The 19,106-nt window shown below is 47.6% G+C and overlaps 1 protein-coding gene and 1 non-coding gene across 2 annotated transcripts in view; both read right to left on the reverse strand.

Annotated features, from left to right (window-relative positions):
- Positions 1-19,106, reverse strand: part of LOC144147403 (lachesin-like) — a 164,723-nt gene that overhangs the window by 68,362 nt on the left and 77,255 nt on the right. The gene's annotated exons all lie outside the window — the stretch shown is intronic.
- Trnar-ucu (transfer RNA arginine (anticodon UCU)) lies at positions 3,296-3,367 on the reverse strand. The gene has a single exon. It is a non-coding gene; the product is annotated as a tRNA-Arg (tRNA).

Genomic DNA, 19,106 nt, shown 5'->3' on the forward strand with positions numbered 1-19,106 from the left:
CGGCACGTACAAAGCGAGGCGGGCACCCCTACCACGCCGTGGAAAAGCCAAGGCCACCACTTCGCGAGAAAATCACAGCTGCTCTCGCCCGGAAAACTTGAGCTTCGCGTCCCTATAAGCCGTCTTGAAATTCGCATGAAGTAAAACAAAAATGAGCAAAACGATCGAAATGTTTGAAGAGGGCGCCCATGGCTCCCAATGTTTTCATTGTTGATTTTAAATTGACACCTTTTTACACTTTTTTGTTTGTTTTATCATTGTTTTTCTGTTCTTTACCTTTTTCTGCTTTAATGTTCTTTCGGGGGGCATCCGCCCCCCTCCCCCTCCATAAAAGGAGTGAGTGAGTGAGTGAGTGAGTGAGTGAGTGAGTGAGTGAGTGAGTGAGTGAGTGAGTGAGTGAGTGAGTGAGTGAGTGAGTGAGTGAGTGAGTGAGTGAGTGAGTGAGTGAGTGAGTGAGTGAGTGAGTGAGTGAGTGAGTGAGTGAGTGAGTGAGTGAGTGCACTTCGTTCAGTTTATAGCTCCCAAAAACTGAAGAAAGAAAACGTAAATAAATTTTTTAACGAGCATGTAAGCTACGGTTTGCTTTTTTCGTACAGGCTGTGTAGTCGTTCAAGTATAAATTAATTAGGGACCAGAAATCATTCAGGCCTGACCGCACTTTTCGGAAGAGTGTATGAAGTCAAAAGTTGAGTCTATTATTCGAGCAAGCCGTGCTCGCGATATTCAAGCTTCACAACCAGATGAACGGCAGATGGCCCGCCCATTCTTTGTACACCATATTACTTGCTTTGGAATTGTGCGAATGTTTATGATGCTTCAACGTTGAAATAAAAAGACCAACTGCGATTTAGCGAATCCCTCGGCTTTCTGAGCGTTTAATTTTGCCCATCTTGGCAAATAATGCTGGTGGCTGAAATTGCTAGGAACCGGAAGAAATAGATTATGTTTGCTTTCACTAAACGTAGCGCTCGCTGTTGAATCAGGACCATACTGGGGTCAAAAAGCAAACGCCTCGTCGTGAATCGAGTCTCAAATAACTGGGCTCTCTCGAGAGAACATTAGTCGTGCGCTGTTTTGAGAAATTTATCTTCCTGTCATGACTTGAACGTATTTGGTGAGCAACGTTAGCTTTTTTTTCTAGATTTTGAAAATTCGCGAATCTGGTGCCAATACAAACCTAAAAGGAGTATTTTTTTCTTCAGGGGCAGCGGGGGAGGGGAGCATGGAGCCCGGCGGAGGATAAAAACAGCCCTGCAAAACACGAGCCGCCGTTTCTCTTAGGGATATTGAATCCGAGCTGCTGATCGACAGTAATAATTTACGTTGTGCCGGCACCAACCCGCTTCCAGCTCTAATGATAGGGTGTGACAGGGCTCAAAGCGCGCGTGAGCCAGCCAGAACATAAAGCAAAAGCTGGCAACAAAACGATCACCACAAGTTTTGTGAGGCTTTCAGTTCGAGCTTCTTCTTTTTTTTTTTTTTTTCGTCGGCATTCTATCCTGGGGCGCGGAAGAGAAGATAGCGCAAAATTATTAACCAATACCGTGTCGAAGAACTCGAACGCCGTGGCGAGAACATTGGATTTTGAGAAAGCGGCGTTTCGTGCTTACACTTTCACTGCTTTGCCTGCGGCGAAAATACGTGTTCATAACTTCCAAAGCCGTGCAGTTAAAGTGCTCCTGCCAACGAACTAACCCGCACAGGAACACGCACGCACGCACGCACGCACGCACGCACGCACGCACGCACGCACGCACGCACGTGACGTCAAAAGAAGGCGAACCTCACGTCTATGGGGTACTAAATGGCGGCGAGAAATCGGCGGCCCTCGTCATAACCATACAGAAAACTCTAGAATATCGGGCCCCACCGCATAACGTCAAGTGTAACTTCTATTTAGGATTCTTCGTTTCCGGGTTATATATATATATATATATATATATATATATATATATATATATATATATATATATATATATATATATATATATATATATATATATATATATACATACATATATATATATATAAGAGAAGAAAAACTTCGAACAAGGTAAAAGCACGATTGTGGCCTACGTTTCAGCAAAGAGAACTTGCTTTCCTCAGGGCCCTGAGGAGGAAAGCAAGTTCTCTTTGCTGAAACGTAGGCCACAATCGTGCTTTTACCTTGTTCGAAGTTTTTCTTCTCTTGTGTTCTCTACCATCTTCAAAGTTCTACTACTCCCTATATATATATATATATATATATATATATATATATATATATATATATATATATATATATATACATATCAAGGTTGCAGTCGTCATTGCCAGTGCTATTCGGCTTTTTTTCGAAATATATAATAGGGGCGAATGACGTGTGCTTGTCACGTTTCTTTGATTCATTGATAAATAAGCGAAAATATAAGTCGAGAAAAAATCCGCCGTTTTCCGGGAGCGGGACTCGAACCCACATCTCCGCATAACCGGTGCGGTGCGTTAACCAATTACGCTATCCCCACAGCGGCTTCTCTCTCGACTTTAAAGCGGGGGTTTATATTTACAAGAGCTCTGAGGCCGGTCAACTAGCGCCGCCCCTCGACTACCGCGGGAGACGTAGAACGTATATATATATATATATATATATATATATATATATATATATATACACACACACAGAAAGATAGGTCGGCAGTCTACAACGCCAAAGGAGGCATAGGGGTGTTGTTAGGCTCTTTTTTTTTACTACAGTTAGTAAAGTTAACATTTTTTAAATATACGTAAGAAAGAAAGAAAGAAAGAAAAACACGAGCCCAGAGTGGGGACCGAACCCACGCCTTTCGATTTGAGCTCGAATGCCTTACCAATTCGGCTATCTGGGCGACTGTGCTCTGCTTCACTTTCTGGGTAATTTACTAGAACTGTATCTGACGCTTGAGTGTGGTAGCCAGCGCCACACTGACTACACGGGGAGAAGGGGACCTTCTTTTCAACCCCCGGGGCGTGACTCGAACGTCTACAGCCCGTAATGAGTGGAAAGCCCTCTTATGCTACCTCTTATGCTGGCGGAAAGCCCTCTTATGCTACCTAGGCATCAAGGCTGCCAGAACCGAGACCCTCGCTAGGCTTTCGCAGAATAATATAGTTAGGAAATGAGGGGCTCGTTAAGGAAATACATAAAAATAGGTCGGCAGTCCACAACGCCAAAGGGGCATAGGGGTGTTGTTAAGCTCTTTTTTTTTTACTACAGTTAGTGAAGTTAACATTTTTTAAATATACGTAAGAAAGAAAGAAAGAAAGAAAGAAAAACACGCGCCCAGAGTGGGGACCGAACCCACGCCTTTCGATTAGATATCGAATGCCTTACCAATTCGGCTATCTGGGCGACTGTGTTCTGCTTCACTTTCTGGCGAAGTTATATTTACTAGAACTGTATCTGACGCTTGAGGGTGGTAGCCAGCGTTTGGCGTTGTAGACTGCCAACCTATCTTCCTGTATTTCCCTTGACGAGCCCCTCATTTCCTAACTATATATATATATATATATATATATATATATTGTAATGGGGGGAGGGGGGTAAAGGTCAGGTGCTATTTTCCAAACTGCTAATCGGCGACAAATCGGGTGTTATTTTAAAACCATTCCGAAGTTCGGGCTTTTTTGGTTTAATTACACAGATGTGCGAAGTAATACACCGAGTCTATTTTAAAAGTAGGTTTCCCAACCTTCTTAACTCTAGCGCGTTAAAACTGGTGTTTCTTACAGCTGTTTCAAGGGGGACACCAAGGTTTTCTACCAAATACTGTCCGAAATTTGGCGTTAGCTTGGTAATAGATCAGTAATGGTGACAGTAAGGAGCAGCGGTAACTTTTAAAAAATTAAACATTTTATTCACTAAAAGATGGCCATCGATTTATTCCACATCTTTGTTTACGCTCATTATCACCTGCATGCGCAACATGTCGGTCTCCCTTCGAGACCTGCCCGGTCATTGAACGTATCTCAGCCGGGAGAAAGTTCTTTCGACCTCACAGCCTCCATTTGCTCGGCACAACGATGTCAGGGCAGCGTTTCCCAGCCTGGGGTAGAGAACAGTAGTGTCATGCCAATGCTCAATTAGTTCGAAAACTGTGTTTGTGGGGCTTTCTTCCAGCAATTTTGGTTGACAGCAGCGGACCGCCAGCCCGCGTTTGTGCAGATCGCTACTCGGAAAAGGTACGTTCGGAGAGAAGTCGGATTTAACCCAATGCTCCTAAAATATGTGCGGGGTGTGAAATTCGGGTAAATTTTGCCCGAAAACGAACAACCCTACTTATATTCCATCGCACGTACCCCGACGACCAAGGCTGAAGCGGCTCCGGAAACTGATTGGCTATCTTTTGCAGCTACCTCCGACCCGGCGCTAACACTCGATTGATTGTGGTGCTTAAACTGCCGACGCAAGGCAGGTGATTAGGCGCGCCGTAGTGGATGGCTCCGGATTAATTTTGACCGCATGGGTATCTTTAAAGTGCGCCGAAATGTCGCACACACGGGCGTTTTTGGTTTTCGCCTCCATCAGAAAAGCGGCCGCCGCGGCCGCGGGAATCGAACCCGCGTCCTACCGACGCAAACACTCGCCGAAGAAGCACGCATTACAGCCTGCTGATGAAAAGCAAACTGGCGTGCGCAGTCATAAGGCTTCGGGGATAATACAATAGTACCGCCCTAGAAATCTGAAATGAAGGGCTTGAAATAAAAAGGCTGGGGCTTAACTCAGCTGACATGATTTTCCTTTGATTTAACTGAAATTATTACCCGCCGCGGTGGCTCAGTGGCTAAGGCGTTCTGCTGCAGAGCAGGAGGTCGCGGGCTCGATTCCCGGCCGCGGCGGCAGCTTTTCTGATGGAGGCGAAAAGCAAAAACGCCCGTGTGTACGAGATTTCGGCGCGCGTTAAAGATCCCCAGGTGGTCAAAATTAATCCGGAGCCCTCCATTACGGCGCGCCTCATCGCCTGCGTTGCGTCGGCGCGTTAAACCCTACAATCAATCAATCAATCAATCAATCAATCAATCAATCAATCAATCAATCAATCAATCAATCAATCAATCAATCAATCAATCAATCAATCAATCAATCAATCAATCAATCAACTGTAATTATTATACTATTCGTCCAAATCCCGCCTTCGTCAACGGTTGTGGTCCCGCGTCCTGCGCGGATATCGTCCGGCGGCCGCTGCCGGATCGCCGGGCGATATCTGCGGGGCGGTCAGACGCCACTTGCTGGTTCAAATGTGTGCTGCTACCGCGCGACGCTCAGAGAAGACGGCACGGCCTAGTTCTAATTTATGGCCAAGCTCTAATGCACGCGGTGAGTCACGTGGTCAGGGTCAGACCATCTGTGAGAACATATGCGCCATGCCGGCAGCGTGGAACGCGGCCGTTGGTGGAGCACGGCCCAGTTAGTTACGTGATGCGCTGCCAAGGTTACGACGAAGCTGCGGTCAAATGAAGGTCAAATTTTTGCGCCACAGCGAAACCGCTCGACGAGATTACTAAGGCCTTGCTTTAGAAGTCGGAACGCCGTAGCCTCAAAAGTTACCACTCAGCTTCACGGCAGCGTCGCTCGGGTCGAAAACTCAAGGCTACTTGTAAGTTTAAAGACCTGTCGACGCTCATAACGGCAGTGTAGATAACAAGACAATGTGATGGGATTGGTGCATAAGCCTTTACTTGGAATAAATGAGGTCAATAGCTAGGCGCGTACTCTCATGAACACTCGACTGATCGGAACATGTGGGTATCTGCCCTGGGTATCTTACCCTGGGATCTGCCATTTCAGGTCCCGACCACAAACGCTGGTTCAAATTTACGCGGGCTCAGATCTACGCAGAATTAGGCTGATCAGACTCACATCCTTTTGCTGGCTCGCGCTCGAACAATCACACCTGGACCCAGGCTTACTCAGTCTATCAAAGTCCTAGGCTCACGCAGTTTTGCGTGGGCTCAAACTTCCCCAGTCTCAGGATCACGTGGTTCAGGCTCACTCGGATCATATTCATGGTGTCATAATGGGCTGCCACTCACTCACACTCAAACTCACACGTGAGTGTGAGCACCAATGGGTCTGAGTGAGTGTACTATTGAGTGAATATATGGCGGCCTCCGGCTGAAACAGTTCGCCATGCTAAACACCTTCCACGCCTTGTGTGTTGTCCCTGCGCACGATCATTCTTCTTAGTCAAATCATGCGTTGGGCTCCCTCATTCACCCGATTTGCCGACTAGGCCACATCGATTGGTCATTCTGAAACGTTGTTGTGAAGACGCCCTACCGGGACTTCTTAGAGTGTATAAGTGCGGCCCACCCAAAAATTACTTGAATTAGGCTTTTGCGGGTTTCTTTTACTAAAATCCAGCTCTGCATTATTTTTGGTACCCGCCGCGGTGGCTCAGTGGCTAAGGCGTTGCGCTGCTGAGCACAAGGTCGCGGGTTCGATTCCCGGCCGCGGCGGCCGCTTTTCTGATGGAGGCGAAAAGCAAAAACGCCCGTGTGTACGTGATTTCGGCGCACGATAAAGATCCCCATGTGGTCAAAATTAACCCGGAGCCCTCCACTACGGCGCGCCTCATCGCCTGCGCCGGCGCGTTAAACCCCACAATCAATCAATCAATTATTTTTGGTAGTTGTAGTTTGCGAAATGTGGGTTTCCTTTACTAAAACGCAAGCTCTGCCTTATTTTTGGTAGTTGTAGTTTGGCGGCACACGCATCAGGCCCACCCACCGAGATCAAAAGCATTACTTTGTGGAGAAACATGGCTTTATTCCTTTCACTCTAAGCGACGTACCACAAGTGTTCCTCTCCGCGGCGGGATGCGCCAGTAGCTCTCACGTGGTTCCGCCGCCAGTATTCGATTACGGAGCCAGCTGGTATCGCGTAGCGTTGTTTTCGCCATCGGGCGCTCTCGGAGGGACTTCGTTTCGGCTGCCCGTCGTCTACGCGGGCCGCCGCCCTGGATTTGGAAGACGCCTGGCCTTCTTCGTCTTGCCGGTGTGGGCCGCAGAGTGTCAGCTCTCCGCTCCCCAGTGCCCGTCTGTCGGCCACACTGCATTCCAGCGAACTCCGAAGTGGTTGGAACCGCCGCATACTTCGCTCCTCGTCCGAGCAAGCTCTCTCGCCTCCAGGCTTCACCGTTCCCTTCGAGGCTTCTCGTCTCCGCGACGCAGCATGACGCCAGCCAGCATTGTTCGCGGCGTGTTGTGTGCGACGGGATCAACCACAGTGGGACTACTCTTCTCTACTCTTTCCTCGCCTTTCTAATCTCTTACTTTTCTCTATACTATCCTAGCATCACTTAAAAATTCACCCCACCTCCCCGAAGGGAATCGTGAGGAAATGCGAATGCATTTCTTTTGCGCGAGAGTGCGCGGAATTTATAATTAATGAGGAGACGGTGATTTGTAGCGTAACCATTTATTTAACAACACGCGGGAGCTCCGGCGAGCTCCTGCGATGCGAGCGCCCTCACACGCCCGAGCGCGCTCCTCCTCTCCACTCACTCGCCGCTGATCCGCCCGCACCACCTGCTCCGGTTGCTAGGGGAGAGGAGGAGTGCGCGCGCTCGCAGCCGTTGCTATAGGAGAGGGGGTGAGAGCGGAGAAATAACACCTGCGGGCACGTGGACGCCGCACGCCGCCTGACATGGCTCGACTAAGAAATGTATTCGCATTCAAAATGTCGCTGCTATTATTCGTATCTAGTGACGCCACGGCCGAGACGACGGATGCGAAGTGCTCGATGGCAAGTAGAGCGCCACCACATGATGTGAGTGCAATTAATAATATATCCGTTGACGCCACCGCCGAGAATCGGGTTGAAACGCGGCAGACGATGCATGCTGGTGTTTTTTTTTTATCTGCGAGATGCGAACGCAGAGCGCATGCGCAGACACAGTGGCCTCGGTCATGGCGGTTTTCAGTGCTGCCAGGCGAATAAATCGCCTGCTGAACTTTTCAGCGAATACCACCTATAAAAGAACGCCCACCCAAAGTACAGATGTATCAAGAGAAAACTACGGGATGGGTGAACTTTCGGGTCACGTGCGAAAAACTTCAAAGAAAGTGATCGCACCGCTAACTACAACTGCGGAGATTTCAAGAAAAATACGAGATGGGCGATCTTTCGGATCAAAAGTGGATAATACAAATAAGGGACCGAATCAACACGTCGATAGATGATTCGATGTTTATTTTGTTCACTCATCGGTGCGAAAGTAATCAATTTTAGAGAGCGCCCTTTGGGGTCTTCTAGTAAATTGAATATTTCACAGCTAAAGGTAGGTGGGCGATGTTTTGGGGGAGGGCGCGCTCTCTCGCAACTCTACGGTAGGAAAGTCACACCTATTATCGGTCAGTCGGGGCTTCTTAAAGGGACCCTGCGACACTGGCGACACTTTCGATAAACGCTTTCACTATTTCCTTCGCGTCTGGAAGCACTCCGAAAGCTACAGTTATCGCCGGAGCGGCACTGCGTGATTTGCTCGTCACACCAGATACGCCTTCCGTCTCTGCTTTGTTTTTGCGGCTTTATTTTTAAAGAGTCCATCGAAGAGCGTTCACTGCTACAACTGAACGAAAACCGGCCAACAGCCGCTACATGGCCTCAGTGACGTAATTCGGGCCGTCAAAGAACGACAAGACCGGGAAAGAGAGCAAAATCTTTCGAGCGAGTTTCCAAGTTATCTGATGGGCATAGAGCAGTAATTTTTTTGGCTGTGGTACTTTGCGACCCACTAACCTAAGTACTGAGTGTGTTGGGGGACCATGTTCTGCAAGCATTTAATATTTCAAAAAAGTTGAAAAAAGTGTTGCCTAGTGCCTTTAACAAAGGTAAAACGTAACGTTACATTGCGTGTGCGTACATGTTTCCCGGTATCATGAGAACTATGCCAGCAACGGGCCAAAAGTGGCATAGTAAGCGTTGCACAATATGTTATCCACACTAGCACCAGGCTGAGTCCGCCAAGAAACAATCTCGCTCTAAGCTGCCGCTGCTCCAGGGAAGGGTCCAGCCATGGGCTCCGCATCGGTGGAAACAGGACGCAAGTAGGACCCTCGTTTTTGCCGGTCCGGACGCGGCATTTGAGACACTTTTGACAGGCTCTAAGTATGCGGATCATGTACCCGCCACGTCAGGCTTCGCGTGCCACAACACGTTGGCCTGGGCTTACTTGCCGCTATATTCGACTGGTAGCCGCGCAGTTATTTTTTATTCATTCACTTGTCGATTTTGTACGTGTGGCGCATCCTTTTTTGAATTATTCAAGTTCGATTCACTGAATGTTCGATTTCACTGACGCTAAACGTTCTTTTCCTCGGTTGGATTTTGTTCCGGATATTGAGGAGGTGCTTGGAGTCACAGCGCAGACAATTTTGGAGGCAGCGTTTCTGCAGGAGGACGCGTGTATGTTTTATTCCTTTTTTATCAGCGTGACAGATATGCCATCTTTTCCCCTCGTCCCAGCCGTTTTTTTTTATCCTACACTGGTAGGGATGCGATGGTAAAAATGGTAAGAATGACAGAGTTTTCACGTCGGATAAAGCCTGACATGGCAAAGATCGGCGGATAGCTTACGTTCGTAATAACAATGAGTAAAAATACTGAAGAAAAACGTTTTCTTCGTTCTAGAGGTTGAATTTCGACAGCTGCATAATCATAATAGTGTAAAATGTAACCATCGCAACAGGAAATACCAGCATCAATTTTCACCTTGGATACTTTATCGTATCCGAGGTGAAAATCTACGTATCTATGTCCAGCTGCTGCCTTAGTTCATGTTCGTATAAGACGTTATCCAAATGTTTACTCGTTTATTGTATTGCTATTTATTTATTTGTTTGTTTGTGGAAATTTGTTTCATTCTGTGCCTCAAGAGCTTCAAATTAGGTTGTCTTGCGCCACAAATAATTAAAATGCTAGTATCAAAACTAGTGTAATGCGGATCTATGATTCAGATTCGGCTGAATTTAAGTCCCAGGAGCACGCTAGTTCCTATCCCTGCCAAGTTGGCAACCGACTTGCGACCCGTCTTGTTGTAAATTATTGAGCATAGTTTTAGAAAAAAAAAAGCTTCGGAAGGCAGCACGTAATAATACACAATAGGGATGCTGCCTCTCTCAGCGTCCAAGAGGAAACTGTGGTGGATTTGTAGACGGATACGAGTAAAGAAGGTGTGTATATGTTTAGAGTGGTAAGTACTGTACTTTGGTGTATTGTAGATAATGTGCGAATGGTTGAGAAAGTGGAAAATCCGGAAGAAAATTGGATCTACAATGGGGGCAATCCATAACTGCAGCACAAGCCCATACTCCGGTGCAAAAATCGAGACGGAGTTGTAGGGCAAGCGGCAGTTCCTCGAACCGACCGCCGGCCTGACTCCCATAACGCAGCTCGAGATCTGTTCCTGCCATAGCTGTATTTCGTACTCTTGGTCATGGGTACGAAGAGTACCCATCTCTTCCTCCGACGTGCTTTGCTTAGGGTATAGTAGGCTATCCATAGTGCCGGTTGGTGTCAGTGTGTCGAGATTTGGGCGCACGTTAAAGATCCTCGATTGGTCAAAATTAATCCGGAGCCCTCCACTACGGCGCGCCCCATACCCCAGGTGTAGCTTCGGCGCTTTAAGCCTGACAATAAATCAATAATTCCCGGTTGGTGTATAAATAATGCATTGTTACATGATTGAAACGAGCGCTTGCACCTTACTTAGGTCACGTCCTCCATACACCATCGACCGGTAGTCCCTACGTCCCCCACCGCATTTATTTTCGACTGAGTCTAATCTCACGGCAGCCGTGAGAATTACCTTTGGGAATTTCTCACGAAAGTTTCCGTAAAAGCTGGCTGGCCTAAAATTTGCTGAATAATATTGCGTCCTAACGTAACCTAAGGTAACATAACCTCACCGAACCTAACGTTACCTAACCGAACGCGTCATAACCTACCCAAATCCAGACCAACTGCAACAAACCGGATCTAACCCAGCCCAACGACACAGAACACAACCGATATTAAACGTAATTCAACTTATCCTAGAAGACCTGTGCGTCGATATCTTTTCTGGATATAGTAAAAATCAGAGTAAAAAAAAGAATTAACAAAATCACGATGACAGAAAAATTCCGAAAGCTAAAAAAAACAAAAAGAATGTTAGACTCAAACCTGAGCATTCTCGTTTAAAACCAAGTACTATACCACAGCGCTAAAGGGGAAGCTGCAAACACGGCTTTGTAGGGAATATTTATCCCATGGGATCCCCGGGTGGCGTTCTTTGCCAATGAGAGGCGCCGGCCGTGAGAAATTTGACGGTAATTCTCACGGCTGCCGTGATAATACACGCTACCTTTATTTTATTTTTTCTCCTCTTTTCGCTGAACAGTCTCTAAAGGTAAGTAGAGGCTGTACACGTTCCGTGTTTCTACTTTTTCCTCAGTAGTGGGCTATGTTTCAAGTACAGGTAAACGCCTGGCTGCTCGTGCTCAGCCAAAAAAAAAAAGTGCGACATCAAACGCCACGTTTGTTTGAGATTGGTGCTAGCTTTCTGAAGCGCAGCCTCACACTGAAGTTACGATGTAGGCTTGCCGCGGTCGTATGTATCTCCTTTGTCTTCATCTTTCTTTTTGTGCGCCCTTCGCAACACCCCAGGGGTGTTTTGCTTTTACGGAGGAAAACACCGCTGGGGGTCCCGATTTGGGGAGCCGCAGAGGAATAAAGGGCAACAGAATAAAACCCGGCAAAGAGACCTGAAGGAATAGTCAAGGTATTTTCCTTTCTCTCAAAGAACGGGGGACATATTTCACCGCCCAGGCTTTTCGCGTCAGGTAAAGAACACTCTCCGCCCCGTGGTGCACCTCCAGAGGCAAAAAAAAAAGAACACCGTTCCAGCCCCAAGAATCACCGAACCCAGCAGTGAAGTGAGACCGCAACAAACCATTAGCGGCAGTGATAAATGTGCCGGTTTGCGCATATCAAGCGCGTTCGACGAAGCCCGGGTAGTCTGGCATGACTGTCGCTCCGAGCGCATACCTGGGGGGGCCATTTCCATTTCGTTGGCAAGCATTTGCATTCGATATCGGGCTGCACTGCACGTTCGACGCGCTTCTGTCTGTTTGCCCACACTCGGTGTCAATCGAATATTACAACGCGTTCCGTTCCTCTTCCTATGCTGGCGTAGAACTTCCGCATGCGCGGAGCACTTCACCGGACCTTTCATTGACGGCTAAGCAGACGTTTATCGGCCACGTTCTGTATGCTAGCAATGAATATGAGCTGAGGTTGATCACGCACTGGCGATCCACTCTGAGGGAATAATTGACTGCATTCATTTAGCGCAAATGCGAGAGTCGTGCGTCCGAAATTTGTTCATTGTGTCCGTTTGATACCCCGCTGTCGTGGACATACTAGAAGGTTAACCTTATCGTACGACTAATGAAGCAAAGCTGACTGCGATAACTATCAGGAAAGGAGCAGGTATTACGTGTACAACCTTGGGTAGTATTAAAGGAAAGTGGTAGATTGTATCGCGAGTAGCGTGGGGACATGAAACGCAGCCAGAAAGGCTATAAAAGCACTGCATTGCGTTGCCCGAAGACCGTGTTAGGTCACACAAGGTTTGCAAGTCCGTATGCGCGCCCAGTAATACCTGGGAGAGTAGATTGACAAGGCAGTTGGATTCTGAGCGGTAAACAGAGCGAAAATACAAGACAACAGAGGAGCATCTAGGCACAGCGCTAACAACTGGTCCGCCTACAATCAGCGTAGCAGTTGCATTCGCAAAAATAGTCCCAGTATTGCCGCGAACCATGCATTGGGTGTGTTCATACATGTCTTGTTTGTACCGCCCGGTCTTTCATCTTTATGCCGCACGGGTTATCTCATTTGATAGTGAGAGTGTTTTACCCTAACGTCACCGTCACTAGCCTAGAATAATCTTCTTAGATCTACACTGTTCGCGATGTATTTCGACAGTTCGAAAAACACTCGCGCCGGAAGTAAATGCCCGCAGAGCAGACGCGGCGGCATTTGATTCACCGACACTCGCCTGCGCTCGTCACTTTGTTGAGTGCTGCTTCGCCTAATGTGTATTTTTTGAGTTGTTAGGGGAGTAGAGTTTCTTAGTAAGTATACTAGAGAAGAAACTGCACCTGGGAATCCATGTCATCGCAGGGGGTTATATGAAGACCACAGCTTCTGGCTTGGGCTTGGCATGACAATTGGATTCTTAAGCGGTTTTTGGGATTTGCTTTCATCACTATGCATGAAAACGTCCACGAACTACGACGTAGCCGAAATACTCCCTGTTCTGTGGTAGCCGTCAGCTGTGGCAACTGCGTGTTCGGTGAAAGAGCAGGCACCGCGTGATCGTACCTAACGTTGGTCATGCCGCAGTCGAAGTAAGTTGGAACGTATGGCTGAACGGGTAATATGCCGCCGCGAAAGTTGAAGGTGACGAAAAAGGAGTAACCAAACGTACTTCGACGAAGACGAGCTATGACAGATACGGGCGTCTGTATCCGTGCTATTTTGTCTTTGTTCACGATTGTTTACCATCAAGACAACTGCGTCGCCTTTGGCTTCGTAACAGTATGTTCTACTTTCGCTCGGGTCGCAAGAAAGCAACATGAAATAAACTTGGCCATGTACCAGGCTCACGGGCTATTGTACTTCGGAGAAAGTCAAGTTCTGGGATTTAATCAGATTTAGGGGAGGCAATCCTTGCTTCCAGTTGTTGTGCGAGCGTAAGTGTGTACCTTGAAATTCCTTGAAGCTCACTACCATCAGACCAACTGCCCATGGTTCTCAAAGCTGCATTTAAACCCACAACGCCGTCATTGTAGGGAATTTGTATCAGAGCTTTATGGGTACTAAATAGCCCAAGACGGAAAAATATACCTTTGTTTTGGTCGGTAGACGAATAATTACATCGAAACAACATTCTATACTAAACTTTTACCCTCGGAAGGTCGTCCAGAGGATAAAATGTGAAAATAAAGCGTCTAACTTAACTAACAAGTGAGACAAAATGTACCAACCTTGGTAGATTCTTTATTATTTGTTATCCTGGACTTCACAACCACATCACAATTCTGCTAAAAGGTTCCACAGAAAAAAAGTAAAACCTTGCTTAATTTGACAAGGCTAGCCGTTACCCGCTCATTTACACCATTCCGGCTTCCGACAACGTTATTTTGATAAACAAAGGGACGTGAGAGAGAGGGAAGAAATATTTAATAGAGAAAACGGTGGTGGTTGAGCCAAAGGGGCGTGAAATATAAAAAAAAAAACACTTTCCAATCTTGCGCTACGAGACACCGCCAGTGACTTTATAGGGGAAATACTAGCCTTACATGTGCGTTAACTCCATGTTAGCATTCTAAGAAAACTAGAAGCACCACTACAAACACAGTCATCTTTCTCGGTGATGTGGTTTCGGTCAGCGGCTACAAATCGTGCCATGCCGTCGTAATAACAACATCTGTGACGTAATAACATCTTGACTAGGCAAGGGGTGATGAGTCGTCAGTGCTTCATAAATTTCCTTGAGTCGTTTTAGAAGAAGAGGTGGCGGTGCTGTTAACATCAAAGCTGTTTAGGCTGGAGCTTGCTCCGGTGGCGTTAGCAAAAAACTGTGGTCGATTCCTCTGTCATAAGAATCGGTAAAACACGAAAGTGAAATGTGCAGCGAAATCTGCAGCTGAGCATGATTTGCGGGTCGGCGACTGTCTTGTGGGTGTCTTTGCGAGCAACGACCTGCTGGCGGGTCGGTTAGGCAAAGGTGTACTGGCGTCATTTCCGTGACAGATATGACGTCAGTGAAATCTTGGTGTATCCCGGCATAAAACACTTTCGTGTAAAAATATAAAACCAGAAAACGAATCACCCGAAGTATAACGTGCTCTTTAGTACTAAAGGTTGCTTCCCTGCAAGAACAATCTGTGTGCAGGGGCGCACTTTTTACAGGCCGCTTGCTTTGTTGTACTGGCGTCCTTTCCGTGACGGATATGACGTAAGTGAAACCTTCGCGAATCCTGGAATGAAACACTTTCGTGTTAAAAAATACCAAGAAACAACTGCGCCGCCTGTGAACGGTATACCGCCTCAGATAGGGTTTTATAAAGGTGATTGATTGATTGTAGGGTTTTACGCGCCGACGCAACGCAGGTGATGATGCGCGCCGTAGTGGAGGGCTCCGGATTAATTTTGACCACCTGGGGTTCTTTACCGTGCGCCGAAATCTCGTACACACGGGCGTTTTTGCTTTTCGCCTCCATCCGAAAAGCGGCCGCCACGGCAGGGAATCGAACCCGCGACCTCGTGCTCAGCAGTTTATAACAGTGAAGCCGGCTTTCGCGTCTGCTCGAGTGTGAGTACAAGGGGCATAAGCGTGTGCGCACCAGTTACTATACCATTTTAAAGGAGATAGTTTTTCTTGGGCTACTAAAGCGGCAAAAAATTTTCGTGACTTCCACTAGTGGTTGCACTAGCTGGGGGTCTACTGGACTTCTTCTCCCTAGGATGCGCTGTCAGTGTGGGGGACCGACCGGAGCGACCTTGAAAAATCCGGCTAAACTTGGCCTCGCCCCTCAACACCTAGCCTGGCCCAGCAACAACATCGCAAAACCTACCAAACTTAACAGAGCCTAGCAAAACCTAGAAGAACTTATCAAAACCGGAAGAAGCTAGGTCGACCTTTAGCTCCGCTGCTTCTCCAGCATATCACTACTAGCTCAAGCTGCGCCAATTTTTTGCGACCGAAGGGTGGTCATAAGCATTTGTCATCAAGCACACGCTGCGCCTCAGAAATAAGGTACAAGGGAAAGGAGCGTACGCCTCTATTGCTAGGCAACGCCTGGGCATGCGCAGGGCACGTGGAAGGGCGGAGCGTTCCCATCTGTGGCGGCGACTGTGACAGCGGATGGCCGCCAGAGCTCGCTTGCTGAGCGACATAACACCTTTCAGCTGTCGCTCTTCTCGATAACAATTCTGGTTAAACAGGTTTTATCCGGTTAGGCTGACTTCAGAGATAAGACGGTTTTTTTTACAGCCGTAGATGCGCCCTTTGCGAAGTGCTTGCGCTGAAATATCGTGCGTACCCGCGAAATCGCAGCGTCAGGACGGATATCTCGTTGAGCTGATAATACAAGCAGGAACATATGACTCATAAATAGTTGGCCCGTCGGACTCTAATGCTTTCGAATTCCGGCATGCAAGCAGTCTGAAGCGTGTAGGAAGTATTTGATTCATCATTATCTAGAATATTTGTTAAAAGGTAGCGTTAAAATTCGCATCATTGTTATTGGGATAATTCAGGCTTTTCAGTAAACCAAACTCGTCTTTTCTTCCCATTTTCCATTAAAAACAAGAACTGTTGGTCAATCAGGGAACAAACTCGAGTGGAAGATATAGTTCAAACTAAGAAAAAAGAGTGACAAAATGACTAGAGTGACGAAATGACAACTGGTGGATCACGATGGTAACAGAGTGGATACCAAGAGATGGGTTGTTGCATACGGGCAGGCTTATCCGAGCCGAGCTCCGTCGCCTCCAGCATGCGGATAGTGGCGTGGTGAAGCGAGCGGCCAGCCAATGTTGCTGCCTTGAAGATGACGACAAGAAGCCGAAGGCAAACTTAACTGGTTTACTGCATAGCGAGAGATGAGCCGAAGCAAGACACGAACAATGCCCCGACGAGCGAGGTCACAGTACAGGAATCGAGCAGAGTGACATCATTGATTCACTGCTTCAACAGGAATGAGCTTCAGCGCTTGGGGGGTCTTATTTATACCGAAAGCCCTAACAGTCAAACAAGCATTCCCTCTAGATTTTGCAGACGGCGCGAACAGTACACACAACACTCTTTCCAGAGTGCGTGAGTGGTCGCTAGTAGCGGCGCACGCTGAGTGAGAGCGAGGGGAGCGAGGAGGTCTCCACAACGTTCTCCTCGTCCTTCAGAGCTGTCTCTACATGCCTCGTCTGCCACCGCCGAAGTTTGAATCCCGCCGATAGCGAGGCGCCAGCGATCCGGCTTTTCCCAGGCGTGCTGCGGCATGTTGGGATCCGTTGGCGGTCGCTGCAAGTATGAGTCACCAACAGAGGCGCCTACCAGGGTGTCGAACCGGAATTTTTGCGGGTTCGGTTCGGGTTCGGGTTCAAGCCTTTCGGGTTCGGTTCGGGTTCAGTTCCGGCGCACCATTCCGTTCCGGTTCGAACCGGTTCGAACCGGTTCAAACGGGTTCGAACGGGTTCGGGGGAAAAAAAAGCAAGCGTGTTTTTTTTCTGTTAATTTTTTTGTGCTGGGTTCTCGTTTCCTTGTCAGGTTTCGTTCTCAAAAACGAAGCCATAACGTAGGTTTTTTTGTGCAAATGTTTGTTTTGGCCAAAAATAAGCAACCCTGCAACACTTTTTTCAACTTTGTTCGAAATCGTGAATGCTTGCAGAAAGTAGTCAACCAACACATCCAGTACTTAGATCAGGGAGTCGGAAAGTCCCTCAGACAAAAGTACTGCTCTGTCCCCACCAGATAACTTACAAACTTGCTTGAAATATTTTTCTCTCTTCCCCAGTCTTGGCGTTCTTCTACCGTTGGAATGACGTCATTACAGCCATGTAGCGGCTATATGCCGGCTTTCCTTAAGTTGCGACATTAAAATGAAACCACAACAGCGAAGCAGAAACGGAAGGCGTATCCGCTAGGACGAGCACTGCTCCTCTGTGCTGGCAATAGCTATAACTTTTGCAGTGCTTCCAGATGCGAAGATAAGAGTGAAAGCGTTGATCTAAAGGGTTGAAGAGTTCCTTTAACTGTAAAATGTACTGCAAAATGTTTTCTATAGTAGGTCCAGGATTACAACATTAACTGAAGCGAAATGAAAAATTCGCTCGGACACATAAGACTGCATATTTGTATGACTTTGAAATCCCTGCTTTTTATGGCCGCAAGTTTATTTTTATTGATTTAGTTTCTTTCATTTTTATAATTTAATTTAATTTATTCTTGGATTATAACACTGCAGTTTTATACCCCGCAGTTGTTTTCTTGAGGAAGAAAATGACGGACGATTACGACACTCACTAATGCGAAATTTGAGTGCAGCGCAAACTGTAGTCTTCTCGGCGACGGCGCATAGATGCTGTGCCTCAGGAAGTGATCGCGTCATCAGCTAATGTACGACGGCGCGCGGCATACTCTGTCGTTATCTCGTAAGGGGTCGCCACTGTGAAGCACGTCTTGCACGGTCACGGAATTACGCGCTCCCCCTTACACGTTCGTCATACTTGCAACCTCCGTTTTCCTGCCAGCTCTATCTTCGGTGGCGTCTTCGTTCTCTCGTTTACAACGAGTCCAACACTGAGGGACTACGCGAAACCACAGAGCGGGTGCTTAAGGGCTGCGCTCTAACGCATGGCTCTACGTAGCCACTGTGCAGCCATGTGATCCACTCCCTTCGCCGACAAGTGACGGGCCGCACATCGTCTCCAAATAATGCGTTCACACCACAGTCTTCTGGAAGGCAAACAGTTAGTCTCCTGACCTGTGGGCAGCACACGACGACTCCTCCCACTCGGGGCATCTTCGCTAGAATCTTCTGGTAATGGGCAGCCTCCCTGCAGACTGCCTATTGCCCCGTCCTACTAAGCAGACGACACGTCCGTCCACAATCGTTTTAATGCGCACCATTCTTTGCCCACAGCAAGGACCGTGTAACCCCCTTCATTTCCACAAAAATACAGATTTCGCGGGAGTTCCACCTGTAATCGCTATAATAGCGTACCGTATTTACCCGAGTCTAACGCGCCCCCGATTCTAACGCGCACCCGATTTTCTTGGCAAAAAAAAAAAAACGAAAAAAACTTGCACCTCCGATTGTAACGCGCACTGGACTTTGTGACCCAGACCAATGAATGCGAGAGAAACGGGCGATTTATTTCCCGAAGCAATCTCACTCATCACACTCCTCGTCGCTCTCCGCTGACCACAACATCTAGGCCTCGGTGCCTTCAAGCGCGTTCGCGATGCCATACTTCTGAACGAACGTTCAACCATGGCCGATGGGATCATGGCCCACGACTCGCACGCCCATCC

The sequence above is a fragment of the Haemaphysalis longicornis genome, unplaced genomic scaffold (assembly GCF_048455015.1).
Source record: "Haemaphysalis longicornis isolate Haplotype H1 unplaced genomic scaffold, Haemaphysalis longicornis Haplotype H1 scaffold_7, whole genome shotgun sequence".
In the NCBI taxonomy this organism is placed as follows: Eukaryota; Metazoa; Arthropoda; class Arachnida; order Ixodida; family Ixodidae; genus Haemaphysalis; species Haemaphysalis longicornis.